We start from the raw sequence: 16,453 nt of genomic DNA, 5'->3' as shown, positions 1-16,453 counted from the left end.
TTTTTCTCCAGCTCTGTCCGGGACCCTCTGTTGTGATTCCTGTCAGAGCAGTCAGTGGTGATAGCCGTGCACCATCTAGTTGTACCGGACTCAGTCTGGTGGAGGCCGTGGTAGTTGTGGTCCATTAGTCCTTTCGCCTAATCTTGTCCTTGTATCTTGTTTTCTTCATTCTCGGAGAATATTCTTGTATGTATTTTCTACCTGTGTGGGAGAGTTTCTCTAGGGCTCATACTTAAAAGTGGAATTGCTGGGTCACAGTGTATACATATCTTTAACTTTACTAGATACTGTCACATTGTTCTCCAGAGGGAGTGTACTAGTTTATCCTCCCAGCAGCAGTATGTAAACATTTCTGTTGCTGATACATCATAATGACACTTGATAGTTAGACATAAAAATTTTTGACATTCTGATGAGTATGAAATATTTCATGGTAGTGTTAAATTGCATTTTTCTGAGTTTTAGTGAAGATGAATGTATTTTCATGTGTTTATTAGCCATGTAGGTTTTCTCTTTTGTGATTTGCCTGTTTGTCTCCTTAACCCACTTTATTTTTAGTATTTATTATTATTTGAAATACCATATATATAGTTACTTGTTTGTATGTCTCACCCTACCACAAGGTCAGAGACTTTCTTTTTTGTCAGTGTTGTATCCCTAGTGCCTAAGACAGCGCATGGCATATAGTAGGCGCTCAGTAAATATTTGTTTAATAAATAAACCTTTTAACTCATTTAAACAATTGCAGATTTTTCCCTTTTTTTTTTGTTGATTTGAAGTTCTTTATGTGGAGTCTAGAATCTAGAGTTTGGATTTTAATCCTTTGTTTGTATGTATTGCAAATAATATCCTAGTATATGAATTTGTTTTGATTTTCTAAGGCATGTAGACATTTATCTGTCTTTACTGGCATGGTTTGTACCATAGTATCTTCTTTTAAATTCTCCCATTTCCTGAATTCGTAAAGATATTTGCCTGTATTTTCTTCTAAAAGTTTTAAAGCTTTTCACGTTTAATGTTTTATTTATTGTTTATTTTTTTTAGACTGCTTGGAGTTTATTTTTATCTGTGGTATGACGTAGAGATCTAATTTTATTTTTCCCATATTATTGGTTTTAGCATTCATCAGTATTTTGAATCTGAAGTCCCTACTTGTTTTAGGGCTTTGTATACTAAAAAAACCAAACCCATTGCCATCAAGTTGATTCCAGTTCATGGTGATCCCATGTGTTACAGAGCAGCGCCGCTCCATAGGGTTCTCTTGGCTGTAATCTTTATGGAAGCAGATCTTCAGGCCTTTCTTTCACTGTGCCACTGGGTGGGTTCAAACTGCCAACTTTCTGGTTAGTAACCAAGCACATACTGTTTGCACCGCAATTGGCCCTGTAACTTTCTGCCAGGGCTTAAATCTTTAGTAACTTTATGCATTAGAAGTTAGAAAAATACTGATGTACTCTAAAACCAAATTTCCAGGGAATAGAAAACAAGATTGCTAAATTAGGGATGTCACGAGTCAAACAGCTGAATTGAATCATTTAGAGGAAAAACTATTTAAAAGGCTAACTTTTTTTTTCTATGTGATGACTTTTATTTATTGTACTTTAGATGAAGGTTTACAGAACAAACTAGCTTCTCATTAAACAGTACATATATTGTTTTATGACACTGGTTAACAACCCCATGACATGTCAGTACTCTCTCTTCTCGACCTTGGGTTCCCTGTTACAGCTTTCCTGTCCCTTCCCACCGTCTAGTCCTTGACCCGGGCTGGTGTGCCCCTTTAGTCTTGTTTGTCCTGTGAGTCTGTCTAATCTTTGGCTAAAAGGTGAACCTCCGGAGTGACTTCATTACTGAGCGAAAAGAGTGTCCGGGGACCATACTCTCGGGGTTTCTCCAGTCTCTGTCAGGCCAGTAAGGCTGGTGCTTTTTTGTGAGTTAGAATTTTGTTCTACATTTTTCTCGAGCTCTGTCTGGGACCCTCTACTTTGATCCCGGTCAGAGCAGTCAGTGGTGGTAGCCGGGCACCATCTAGTTGTACTGGACTCAGTCTGGTGGAGGCCGTGGTGGTTGTGGTCCATTAGTCCTTTGGCCTGATCTTTCCCTTGTGTCTTTAGTTTTCTTCATTTTCCCTTGCTCCTGAAGGGTGAGACCAGTGGAGTATCTTACATGGCTGCTCACAGGCTTTTAAGACCCGAGACGCTCCTCACCAAAGTAGAATGTTGAACATTTTCTTTATAAACTATGTTATGCCAGTTGAGCTAGATGTTCCCTGAGACCATGGTCCCCACAGCCCTAGGCCCAGTAATTTGGTCCCTAAGGGAGTTTGGATTTGTCCGTGGAGCTTCCATGACCTTACCCTGAACAAGTTGTGCTGGCTTTCCCAGTATTGTGTACTGGTCTTAACCCTTCACCAAAGTTACCACTTAATCTATTGTCTATTTAGTGTTTTTCCCCAACCACCTCTCCCCTCCCTCATAACCATCAAAGATTGTTTCATTTTGTGTGTAAACCTTTAAAAGGCTAACTTTGACAGATGACACAGTTCTCTTAGTAACTAAGGCTTGCAGTTATATCAGATATATATACACACACATATATATATACACACACACATATATGTACATATACATGTATACATATATTATACATATATATATAAAACGAGAGAAAGCAAATTTCCAGAAATTTTTTGGCAGAATTCAAAGTATAATAATCAAATACAATTTTTGTAATACAGGTCTGTTAGTGAGAAGAATAGAATTATTTTTTAGGGAGATAACATTTCACTTAAATGGGGTTCAAAGTTAGTGTTCCATATCAGAGTCACTTGCAAGTGTTCATCTGTTAATGCTGTTCTGTAGTGAGATTTTACGTGTTTCACCTTTGAAAATGTCTTTCACACAGAGAGATACTGCCAACTACTAATATTAATCCATGAGCATATGATTTTAATGGAGCATATTCATCACTTGGAAGGCATTTATAGAATTCTGTTAGATTCTTTTCTCGATATTTGCCCTTTAGCATGCCATTACATTGAAGATTAATCACTTCCAATTGGAAGTTAGGTGGAAACTCCTTGTTGCACAGTAAATAGATTTTGAAATATGGAGATTTCCTTTGTGTTTGCATTGAGGTAGAAAAAATGCTGGAAATGTAGTTTGAGCCCAGAAAATACATTTTACTTCCTGTTTGTGTGGAAACGGAAATCTTGCTTCTTGTTTTAATTTTTGACAGTGTGGGAAATGAAGAAAGTAGTTTGACATTATTTTCGATTCAAACACAATATTCAAATTAATTTCCCACATTATAAGTTTCTGATATAAGTGCTGTTTTGCCTTATGATTTTAGGTTGGATTCATTAAGAAACATCACATGTGCAGCAAAAGCTAGCTTCCAGAGCCATTCAGTGTTCAATAATAGTGATAATAATGGTTCTTCTTGTTCAGAAAATTAACAGTCTCAACATGGACCTCAGAAAATCACAATAAAACTTTACCACTGCTAAGCCATCGCACTGCTATGTGGTAGGGCAAATCAGGAAAACGGCAAAACTGATGATTGAAGTCTACAAGAGTAAATTTCTGTACTACCCATCTCTATATTAAGCTAAACGAATGAGTTCATACTGTGTTTACTACTCTAGTACCACATGTATTTTTCTAGCTTTCCCTTTTTGCTTGTCTATAACCTCCCATTTCAGCAGTAAGAAACCTTGCTCCTATCATCTGCCAATCATTTACTTAATTGCTAATTCCACTATACATATATTCTAGTGGTTTCAGAAATGTTAACCTGTATCCCCATGGGAAACAACTTTACCAACTAGAGTACAGTGCTTATGTGCAGTTCTTTCATCTTTAGTCTTCTGGACACATTCATTTCAGTAGTGACTTAGGTCAGTACCTTTTTCCCCCACCTGCCTGGTTTTTTTTTAAATTGACTATTGATACTGCTTCCATTGTCCTCAGTTATTGCCAGCAGTTGTTCTTGCTGAAAGGCTAATAGTCTTAAGTTTATTTTTTCTGGACACCTGTCTTTAGCTACTGCAGTCAAACATGATTTAATTAACTCACCATCAGTAAATTGGCTTTCCTTGCTTTGCTAACAAATGAGCCACTCAGAAACTTACCTTGGTTTTTGCCTTGTTTTTATTTTTGGAAAGAATTTCTGCTGTGACGAGATTGTGTTTTAAATTTTCTAGTTTTTCTGACAGTTGTTTTCTTGTGAGTTGGGAGTAATGTGATGAGTGCTTAGTTTGGCAGTGTCAACATATATTGTATTCTTGGCACAGCTGTGATGTCATTTCATAATAAACACAACACTTTGCCATCTGGTTTCATAACAAAAAATAATCCACATTCACTGTGACTATGGGTAATATTCAAAGTCCACTTTTTTCTTTTCTTGTTTTGACATGACAGGTATGCACAGGTAGTTTAAAAAATACTAATAAAATGTGGTATGGCAGTGTGCACGGCACTCAAATGCTTTTGCGTTATAACTGTGTTGCTGCAGCTTGTAGTGTGTTGAGCAGCTGTGCAAAGTGATCGCTGCATACGGTCCCTGTTGCAGCTGCTCACCTCTGCTCTTATAGTGTGAAAGTAGTCATGTAAGTGAATGAGGATGCTGTATTTCAATAAAGCTATTTGTGAATGCTGGTATTTGAATTTCAGTTTCCACATGTCATGAAATATTATTCTTTTGATTCTCTCCCTCCCCTCAAACCATTTAAAGATGTTAAAACCATTCTTAACTGGTAGGCTGTACAAAAACAGGTAGTGGTCTGGATTTGGCCTGTGTGCTGGCCCTCAGTGTGGAAGGCCCTGTATACGTGACCCATTTTGAAGTAGGCATCTTTCTCTCCATAATCATTTGTAGTAATTTCACCAGTCTTAGATTCAGTATAGGTTGCTGCTGATGCCATGGAAACTACTTGGAACAGACGTTGCACTGTTTTCTGTGGTAGAACACTAAAGGTTTATTTCTTCAATTGTTCTTTCATCATAATCTTATCAATTCGTAGTGCTTTTTCCAGTGGGGGAGCAGCTAAGATGAAATTTTATTATTTATTGGCTACTTTGAGTTAACATGAATAGAAGATGCTGTCCTCATTTGTCCACTTTCATTGGTAGGTAGCATGCTTTTGAAGCCAGAACACATTGGTCCTCCAAGTGTTATATGAACAAGTTTTGTCCTGGTGGTTTAAAAGACTATCTTTGACCTTGGGTTCACAGATGTGGGTAAGGTCACCCTTGCGTTTCACCGTATGTTTTGTATCTCTCAATAAGAGATTGTCAGCGGTGCCTGCAGTGAGATAAAAAAAAATTCAGTCTTGTTTAACCACAGAAGATACAAATGCTATATGATTTTAGAATATTAGTGTTCACCCTTTGAGGAACTATATATTGTTGTTTAAGGTCTAGTAGTGTATAAAACAGGAGCTTTGGTGGCACAAATTGTTAAGTGCTCTGCTGCTAACCAAAAGCTTGCCGATTTGAACCCACCTAGCAGCTCTGCGGGAGAAAGACCTGGTGATTTGCTCCCGTAAAGATTACAGCCTGGAATACTCTGTCACATGGGGTCACTATGAATCGGAATTGACTCAGTGGCACCTAACAACAGTTGTTTGGAAGGTGGGCATGTTCTGAGCTACCACTCTGGTCTGAGCTGCTCTTGTCCTTTTGCTGGATTATTGTAGGCAATATCTACCAATTGCTCTGTCCTGGCCCCGTTGAAGTCTGTTCCCCACTCAGCAGCCAGAATGATCCTGTGAACACATAATTATGATCGTGTTATTCCTTTGTTCAGAACACTCCAGTGACTGCTCATATTACCCAGAGTAAAAGCGAAGTTCTTACAATGGCCTGCAAGTCCCTGTCCATTAACTCACATCTCTGACCTGATCTATCAACTGCTCCCTTGGAAATTTTTGCTTTGCATCCACTCTGTTTTTTGCTCAGTTCCTCAGACAAGCCAAGCATATTCCCTCCCCAGGGTCTTTGCACTTGCTGTTCCCTCTGCTTGGATCTAGCTACTCTCAGATACATGCACAGCATGCTCTTTCTCTTCAAATCTCTGCTCAAATGTCTTGGGAGAGAAGCCTTCCCTGATGGCTTTATATAAAATTGTAACTCTTATACCCCCATTCCCCTTCTCTCCACTCTGTAAAATGTAAGCTCTGGAAAGGAAAGGACTTTTTAACTGGTGAATCTCCAGTGCCTAGAATGCTGCCTGGCATATAATAAACCAAACCAAACCCATTGCTGTCGAGTCAGTTTCAACTCAGTAAATGTTTTGTTGAATAAATGAACGATTAGTAATACGTAGAAGGGAAAAGGTATATTGTTGGTAATGCCAGGGTGTCCTTGGTAATACTTTGGCATCCATCCAAGGGAGGTTCAGGAGATATAGGCTGTAAAGAACGCCTGATGGTTTACCAGATGACAAAGGCAGGACAAGCTGGTAGAGAGGGTGGAGGGGAGTAAAACCTGTGGTGGCAGGGCTTCAGGTGTCTCCTTACAGTTACAGGATAATGATGGGTCAAAGTCTCAGGCTGGCTTCTCTGCCCATCACAACAGTGAAAACTTGAAGACTTGTTGGAATGATAAAATTCTTGCCAGTATCCGAGAAGAGGTTAATTAGTAGGAAAGAAACGTAATGGGGTAAGAAAATGAAAGAGATGTTCGTGTATTTGCCATCTGGGTGGAATTGTACAGTAAGACCAGTTCTCAGTCTTGTAGCAGTCATTGCGATTTCCCTCACTGGGCAAGCAGACGGATGTGAGTCCCTGGTCCTCTGGAGTTATGAGACCTTGGAAAGGAATTTTGGCTGATGTAACCTAGGATGAGTTACACGAATAAACTACAAGAATATATGCAAAAGTATTTTGAAAGAATGAGTTTTTGAAAGTACTATATATATATATATATTTACTATTTATCAACTGAGTAAATACGTATCAACAATATTTTCATTAATTTGGTAAAGGGTCTGACTGAATACTAATTTCATCTGAATTACAGTTCAATCCTATTAGTATTTTTGTGAGTAGGCTCTTTGTAGTGTTGATTATCTGATTGTCTTTGGTATAGGTCAAGAGTGTGTTGCTTAGGTATTAAATCAGCAAAAACATATCACTGTTAGGTATAGAAAGAGTTCACAGCCCAGTGAAGAATTTGACATATAAACAGATATAATGAGATGAATGTAAGGAAAGATGTGTCCAGCTAACAAAAAGAAGCAGTACCTAACCCAGTGTTGGAGAACCAGGGAAAGCTTGGTTGGGGAGGAGAACCTTCCAGAAAATGAGTAGGAGTTTGGTGAGAGGGGAAGAGGCATTCTAGGCTGAGGGTTCTGCATGTACAAAGGGTTCAGAGACCATAACTTAAGGAAATCAGTTCCTTTCCTTCCTGGATAAATAGGCAAGGGTTCAGCTATGTGGAAACCATGGCTTTCAGAGGAAGCTAAGATGGGTAGCCCACACCTGAGGCACTCAGCATCTGCTGAGGTCATTCAGATCTCCAGGGTGGAAAGTGAACCAGCTCCAGAGATTGACTCAGGAGAATCAGGAAAGGTGTCCCTTGAGACTCAAAGGGCATGCATGCTACAGACTGGATTGATGAAGTCCAAACAGAAAGTTTCCCGTATGTTTGTAAACTAGGTAGTCCTGATTTGCCCAATGTGAGATACCTGAGGAACATGAAAAGGGAGATTTGTTACCTCCACACGCCAGTAACTAAGATAGTGTTGTATTATATTACATAGTAAACTTAGTAGTAGTAGAAAACAAAAATTGAGTATATTGTCTGCTCCTAGACTCTGAGACTTAGAGGTTTTTCCTGGTGCTGGGCACATACAGGCTTTCAGTAAATATTGATTGAGTGAATGCCGAGTAAGTTAGAGAGTGTATCTTAGATTATTTGGATCTTGGGTGCCTTCCTACCTGTATAGTAATATGAATGAACGATACAGCTTTAATAAGCTAGAAGTGAGGATATTAACTTCATACATGAGCTCGTTGATCTTGGAACTTTGTTTTCGATGACACTATTTTGATGTATGGCCATGTTACTAATGTTTAGATCTGGAAATATTTAGACAACTGAGGCTAAAGTTATTTTTGTGTGTTTTCTAGGGTGGGGATGGGGGTAGTATTTTAACTTGAAATGTATTTGTTAAATTTAGCTCTGCAAGAAATGATGTGCAGGGGAGCAGGGGCATGTCAGAACTCCCTGTACTTTCTGCACAATTTTTCTGTAAAGCTAAAACTGCTGTAAAGACACAAAGTCTACTAAAAAAAATTAGCTGCACATATCTCAGTTACATTTTTCTTTCCTTTCAAACAGCTAGTTCCTGTGAATTTCTCCAGGTTGAGTTCTGGAGTGTGTGAATTAGTCTTGCATAATGCAGACCCTGGCACCTGAAATATTACCAGTGGAAGAATCAGGTTACAAGATGAAAAGTTTTAGCTTTCCACCCTCTAACCTTATTGTAGGAGGTTGAGTGGATGAAAATTAGACAGACACACACCTGTCAGACAAGTGTACTCTTGAAATTGACAGCTGAAATAGAGTTTTTGCTTATAAATTTCAAATATCAACGTTGCAATCTGCAAGGTGTGGGTAGCTGTTTTATCAGTGCTTATTTCCTCTCATTCCAGGATTGTAACCTGACTTTGTAAATTGGAGAAGCCAGTGGCACTGCCAGTGTTTTTTGAGGTAGTGTCTGCTTGGGATCCAGTGCAAGTTGTATCATTGTTCAAATTAAGGTAAGTGCATGGGGGTAAGAGGAACTAATATCTTCACTGATGTGTAAAATCAGTCTTTATGTTAAAAATTGATTATTCAGAGGATTCATAATGGAAGTTCTGGCTACTTATTAATTAAGCAGTATTTGTTTTTCAGTGTAACAAACTGAAACCAGTTAATAAAGTAGCTTTGCTCTCTGATACACTTCCAAATTGTAGAATCAGCAGTTTATTTTTGAAACTAACTTTTGAGTTCTTTAATAACACATGTGTATTCATTTGGAAATACTGAAAAAGATCATCCATAAACTTGACATACATGTTGTATAATCACTGTTAATATTTTGGTTAACAGTCTTTTAATACGTATGTTACCTGGATATGTATATGTGTTTAATCAAAATTGAGGTTGTACTTTTTTGTTACCTGGTTTTTGTTAATAAGGTGCGATATATTTTCCTGATTTGCATTTTTTAATGCCTGCATGACATTTCATCATATGGATGTGCCATATAATTTATTTAATCCTTTTTTGGTAGACTTAGTCTTTTCCCCCTTTTTTCCCTGTCAGATTTCTATGACATGAAAAAAAACTTGTGTACATTTGATTTCTTCCCCATACTACATTCTCTTTTCTTAACTTTAGAAAGCATTTTATATATTTATTTGTACTGTTTAGTTTTAGTTTTTCTTAATACATGTGCAAAAAAACTATGTAGACATTATATGAGACAGCTACTCCACTGGGCTTTTTATGAAAAAACAGCAGTCCTTCCCCATCTTTGTTCCCACTCCCTAGAAGCAATTATTTTCAACTCTTTGGCTGTTTCTTTTGTTATTACCATACCTTTCTATATGCACATATTACTGCTTATTGATTTTCCACTCTTTTTGGTATTATCTATTAACTTCCTTTGTTGGGTAGTGGGGTTTGTGATAGACTTCCCCAACTACCTCACACACTCAAGTTTATTGTTACTTTGGTTATAATATAATTTTGGTTAGAACAGTATTCATTGTTGACGATATTATGATTATGTATAGCTTATTCAGAGCCTAATCATTTTGCATGCTATAGTTACTTTTCCTTTTTTGCACAACTTTTTTTTTCTCTCTTACATATTTTTTGTCTGTTTTGCTTAGCTTTCTGTGTTTTTATCAGTAATTCCTCCCCAGACTTTACCCAGAAGTGTAAATCTTCCTCATTACATTTCAGCATCTCAGCTATAACATAAGTTTTATCTTCTTGGAGATGCCTTCTGGTACGTTCCATTCTAAACCTGTGCTACATATAGCTGTCATATTTGCTATCCCAGCATCATTGGCCTGGTGATATTTCCTACCTCTTTTATACTAGATTCTATTACTTTTCCCATGTCTCTCTCTTTCTTTCTTTCATCTTTTTCTTTCTTGTTTAATCCTTTGCTTTGGAGAGCATTTCCGGTAGCTTCCTGAGAGAAGAGTGTATAAGAGGTAAATTTTTTAGACAGTGCATGGCTAAAAATGCTTTTATTCTACCCGCATATTTATTGGTAGTTTTGGCTGGGTATACAATTCTGGTTTGGAAATAATTTTCCTTCAGAATTTTGAAGATACTGCTTTGTTGTCTTTTGTCTTCCACTGTTGGTGAGCTGTGCATTGCTTTTGCATGTAATTTGTATGTAGCCTCTGAAATTTTTAAACTTCTTTATCCCCAGTGTTCTGAAATTTCATTATGATGTTGATGTGGTTTTTTCAGCCACTCTGTTGAATTGGAACTTATGTCCTTCAGTTCTGGAAAATTTTCTAGAATTATGTCTTTGATTTTTCTCTACTCTTTCTGTAGGATTATTATTTGAAGGTTGGCTCCTGTAGATCTATTCTGTCATTTTATCTTTTTTTCTCCTATTTCCATTTTTGTGTTTTTCTACTTTCTGGGAGATCTCCTTGGTTGTGTTTTACAAGCTTGTATTGTTGTTTGTTTCCATTTGTGCTCTTACAGTTTTCATTTCCAAGAGCTCCTTTTTGCTGTTTGAAGCAGAGAGGTGAAATAGCATAGTATTTAAGATTGTGGATCGTTTCCTCATACACAAAATGGAAACAATAATAAATAGAACCTACCTCATAGTATTGTTGTAAGTTAAATGAATTAATATGTTAAGTCTCAGACCAGTGTCTGGCTGTTATTCAGTGGTTGTTGTTATTGTTGTTTCTAACCTTTTATAATGGATACAACATCTTTTATCTCTGAGGAAATTAGTGATGTTTTCGATAGTCTTAGGCCTATCAAATAGTCAACTATTGTTTTCTTTTTTTATTGTGCTTTATATGAAGGTTCACAGAGCAAATTAGTTTCTCATTAAACAATTAATACACATATTGTTTTGTGACATTGGTTGCCAACCCCACGACATGTCAGCAGTCTCCCCTTCTTGACATTGGGTTCCCAGTTACCAGCTTTCCTGTCCCCTCCTGCTTTCTCATCCTTGCCCCTGGGTTGGTGTGCCCATTTAGTCTCGTTTTGTTTTATGGGGCTGTCTAATCTTTGGCTGAAGAGTGAACCTCAAGAGTGACTTCAGGATGTCCGGTACCAATTTTGGGGTACTAATTTTTCTTTTAATGGTTTTTTTTTTAACATTTCTTTAACACGTCTGGAATTTTATTTTTGTTTATGGTGAGAAGTAGAGATCTAAGTTTTATACCAAGTAGTTAATCAGTTGTCCCAGTTACTGATTTATCCTTTTTTTTTCCACTGATTTGAAAAGCTACCTTTATAGGTATATTTCTTGACTTTGTATTTTGATCCATATCTATCTGTCTAAATCTTGTGCCAGTACTTAATGTTTTAATTATGGTAGCTTTATATCACCTTTAAATACTTAGTGATGCAAGCCTTTTTAGTCTCACCAGGAAAAAAATAAAATAAAATTGATTATCTTCATCTTGTTAATTTTTATCCATACAGAAATATGACTGTTCTTGTTCAAGAGAGTTAAAAATTGGACATTAGAAAATAAATACTAGAAAGGCACAGACATAGGAAGCTAGTGACATATTTTAAAGATGTATACTAAGCATTTGAAATGTGACTACTGTATTGGACAGTACAGCTATAAGAGCCTTTACTTCTGAAGGAATAGATAAACTAATATTCATATATTTATGGGATGATACCCTGCCCTAGGCCATACATAATTTAAAGCAGTGATTAACATATAATAAAATAAATTTATATACTGCCCTAAGTAAAGGCAAAGTGAGCTAATCTCACCTTTATTGCCAACTATGTGGTAAAGATCCACATAGGTCCACATGAATCCGATGTCCAATGTGTGGGGATGGATCCAGTCCTCACCTTCTCACTTCTCCATCCTTGTCTCCAGCTGCTCATGCAGCACACTCTTTCCAACCCTTGCCACCTGGAACTAGGTCAGAGCTCACAAGTTAAAATGACACAGTCCTTCAGATTGCCAAATCAGCAGATGCCAGCCCCTGCTGGCTCTCACTGCCCCTGTAGGTTTGATAATTCAGTGGAATGACTCACAGAATCCTGAGAGTATACCATACTTACAGATGTATTATAACTAAAAAGGATTCAAATGAAGGGACACACAGGGTGAGGCCTGGTAGGGGTCCCAAAGAGGGACATATGCACCTGTCCTGTGCATGGTCACCAACCAGAAAGCTCATCTGAGCCTTAAGGCTCAGGGCTTTTATCGGCCTCCCCACATGGCTGTCATATATTATATCATGCCTCCTAGGCTTAGTCAGCATTGGGCCCCCACATGGTCCCTTTCGTTCTGGTCAGCCCCTGCTCATTAGCCTCAAGTGTGTTCCAGCTACAAAGAACTGAGAACAAAGGCCAAATTTCTTTCCGCAGGGTGATTCCCCACTTTGCCTATACACACGCATTTTTTTCTCTCAGAATTGTTTTATGATAGACTTGTTTTAGGAAAATGGTTTGACCAATGTCTATAAAAGATGTCAAATAACTTATTTCTTCTAATATAGTTATAAACATGCTTTATGTAGAACTCTATGCAAACAGCAGATGCATATGTATCAATGGTACACTGTTGACTTGAAGAAGAGGGACCACAGACCTAATCCTTGGAATCTTTGCAATGTTCATAGCCCAGTGAACCCCTTTCCAGACTTCCTGAATCAGAATCTTATTGGATGGACCCTTTTTTAAAAGCTCTGTAGGTGATTGTAGTATGTACCACTTGTTCAGCCCAAGGTCTCAGTAGTAATAATTCCATTTTTTAAATAAATAATTAAATGTCACAGTGGCTGCTTGATTTAGTTTAAAAAAAAAGATTTTCCTTAATGAGAGCTAGAAGGAGGCCATAGGCTGTTAGTTAACTTATGCCATTTATTGTCTTTATTAAGTTAGAAAAGCTGAGAGTTCTTCTAAAAAATGAGAAGAAAATATTCCCCAGTGGTAACGTGAACCTATTTAAAATGGGAACTATAATTGCAGTTACCCTCCCCTGGGGATATAGGAGAGGAGACTCTGGGGTAAAATGAAGTTTCTTTAAGCTGCTTACTATGCTCTTCGTTCTGTTTCTCTAATGGTGAAAGATCAGTTGCATAGATGATTCTGAGCCTAATAGACACCCATGGAGTAAATTTTCTAATAGACACCCATTGAGTAAATTTTCAAGAGGATATACAACAAATTACATACACTGGGGATATTGTGATGAAAAAGTTCCAAATGGCCCCCCAGTTTACCAACATCTCTGCCAACATCTTAACAAAGGGATTTGTTTTCCGGGAGGTCATGACCTGGAGAATATAGACTGATCTTTTCTTCTGTTTCTCGTGCACTCTTCAGTTCAACACATGCCAGTTTAGCTAGTAAAGGTAGAAGATACTTGATTGCACTTCATAGAAGGATAACTTGATTATTTATATTTATAGGCAGGTAGATAGTAAGGAAATAGACTCATTGGTAAAATCTGTTTGCTCCCAGGGAAGTTCCCAGATATCTCCCTTTCGCACTGTGGGACTGTAGCTAAGCATAGCTTAAGGTGTAAATTCACTAGCTGTATGCCAAACACTCTACCTGTATGTCTTCTTTAATTCCCGTGGCGTTGTTATGAGGTAATCACATTATTTCCATTCTACAAATCAGAAGACAGAGTAAGTATATCATCCAGCTGATGGGTGGCGGAGCCAGAATTCCGTTTTGCTGCTAAAGCCACTACTTACTGCAGAACCTGGCGTGGCGTTATAAAGTGACACTCAAGGGATCCGCCCATTTGGGACAGGACATTGTAGATTGATAACATGCTTCAGCAGATTCCTTCACTTAATAGAAACACCTACCTTTATATGCCCATCATGAAATGTAACATTATGGAAAACACTGAATGAAAGCTGTATTCTAGTCCCAGCTCAGTTCTTATTGTGTGTTGGAGTTATAGGTTCCCTTTCCATCAAGCAGGGATTTCCCAGTGGTCTTTGTCCTTTGGTCTTCATCACTATGAACTATAGGCACTGTTACCCCTGCAGTTTTTTTTTTTAAACTTGTTTTTGATTTACAGAAAAATTGTGAAGACAGTATAAAGAGTTCTTATATACCCCACACCCAATTTCCCCTATTATCAACATCTTACATTAGTATGATTCATTTGTCAACTTAAATGTTTAAACTAATTTTAACACGTAAGAAAAACGATCTCCCCTTCTTTTTGACATTAGTCTGGTACTTTCTTTACTGTTCGCCAGAGCAAAAGAAAACCTCCAAAGTCTCATTATGAGCCTGAAAAGATACTAAAAAAATTTTTTTGTACCTGTAATTGACAACAGGACAGAGAACTTGTCCTTCTTGTTCACTACAAATAGCATAGTGCCTGTCACAGAGTAAATGCTCAGTGAGTACTGATTGAATGAACGGGTAAATGTTCTTGGTACTTGCTGGACCAGGTGTTTTTGGAGATTATACTTATACCAGTCTTACTAAAGTAACTATGAAGTGCAGAAATTGTGAAGCTTGCTTTAATGAGAAAGCAAACCTACTTAAAAATTGTGTTTACTTTCCAGTAAGTGCCTCTTAGTGCAGTGTCCTGTCCGTGTTTATAAAGCCCAACTGACCACCCCTCCCAGTTCCTTATCTAGGAACCCTTAGAAGTAAAGTAATATGTCCAGTATTATTATCTACATTTAATAGATGAATAAACCAAAGTCCATAGAGATGATTACCTTCTTAAGGTCCCCCAGAATTCCTCTCTCCAAAGACACAAGGAAAGTATTAGCCCAAAAGACAGAAAGGGCCACATAGAGACTTCATCAGCCTGAGACCAGAAGAACTAGATGGTGCCTGGCTACCACTAATGACTGCCCTGACAGGGAACACAACAGAGTGTCCCGGATGGAGCCGGAGAAGGGTGGGGTGCAGAACTCAAATACTGGTAAGAAGACCAGACTTGATGGTCTGACTGAGACTGGAGGAACCCCGGAAAGCATGGCCCTTGGATTCTCTATCAGCCCAGAGCTAAGACAGTTTCCGAGGCCAACTCTTCAGACAGGGATTGGACTGGACTATGGGGTGTAAAGTGATGCTCACGAGGAGTGTGCTTCTTGGCTCAAGTAGATAGAAGAGACTAAACGAGCAGCTTCTGTCTGGAGGTGAGATGGAAGGGCAGATAGGGTTAGGAGCTGGTTGAATGGACACAGGGAATCTGGCGGAAAGGAGGAGTGTGCTGTCACAGTATGGGGAGAGCAATTAGGGTCACATAACTGTATAAATTTTTGTATGGGAAAATTAAAAAAAATTCCTCTCTCATTCCAAGTCACTTCCTTTTGCTGTGACGTTAATAAATTGTATGCTTATGGCACAGGGTGCCAGCAGATAAAGTTTGGCTCGCCAGTCTCCATGCTTCCTTTCCTCTAGAATGCTTCTAGGAGATACAGTACTTATAAACATTTTTGCATACATTTTATTTCTACAGTTTACTAACCTTTTTCAAGATGACTTGAGACCTAAGTTTATTATTCGTGTGTGTTTTTCAGAATTTTCAAGCTTTGATTGATTAAACTGAGTATTCTGCTTTCTGTGAATACATACAATATTCCAACTGTCGTAGAGTTCCATATGTTTTTAATTTCTGGTTGAGGAGAAAGATAGCTGCTTGACTGTAAGAATGACTAAAGGTGATTCCTAGCAAAGTTTTGACATTACGATCTTAAATTATTATTTAATAAATATTTTCTCCGGTGTTAAAAATAAAGAAAAAAGCCTTATGAAACATTGATTCCTGTGTGGAAATCAGCTTTGAAATAGTTATTGCCCCTCTGCATGCTATATTCTGTGCCCTTATGGGAAATACATATCTTACTGACATTTTCTTAACCCTTTTAAGTTACTGAGAAGTAATGTGGTCCTGTTCCTTTAAAAAGTGAAAAATGGAAAGGGTGGAGTTTGCCATGTCAGCAGGACAAGAAAGTAATTCACTCACTGAAAAGCAGGAAGGACAGGTGACCTCTTGTGGACTCTGTGCTGGATGCAAGTTTCCCAAGCACTGCCGCGGCTCTGAGTCCTGACTTTCTCTGGGAGCTCATCTTTCCCAAGTGAGGTTGGTGCTGCCTGAATTTGGTATAGGCAGGTTGCCCTGGAAGCAGATGATAAGTTTAAGTAGTCAGAAGGTAAGTGTCCAAGTTGCTGGACAGTTGATATCTATTTTCAGGTAGATTGCATTGTTTTTTTTTTTTTTTTAA

The 16,453-nt window shown here is 38.0% G+C and overlaps 1 protein-coding gene across 2 annotated transcripts in view; it reads left to right on the top strand.

The window, feature by feature from the left end:
• The window catches only part of THRAP3 (thyroid hormone receptor associated protein 3), a 61,096-nt gene that overhangs the window by 17,775 nt on the left and 26,868 nt on the right, over nucleotides 1-16,453 (top strand). For both annotated transcript variants that reach the window (XM_004371937.2, XM_023727235.1), the window contains exon 2: nucleotides 8,663-8,770. The gene's annotated coding sequence lies outside the window, so the exon portion shown is untranslated. The remainder of the gene's footprint in view (nucleotides 1-8,662; nucleotides 8,771-16,453) is intronic.

The sequence above is a fragment of the Trichechus manatus genome, unplaced genomic scaffold, assembly GCF_000243295.1.
Source record: "Trichechus manatus latirostris isolate Lorelei unplaced genomic scaffold, TriManLat1.0 scaffold00015, whole genome shotgun sequence".
NCBI classification, from domain to species: domain Eukaryota; kingdom Metazoa; phylum Chordata; class Mammalia; order Sirenia; family Trichechidae; genus Trichechus; species Trichechus manatus.
Note: the sequence above shows the minus strand (reverse complement) of the source record. Positions and strands in the feature narration are given on the sequence as shown.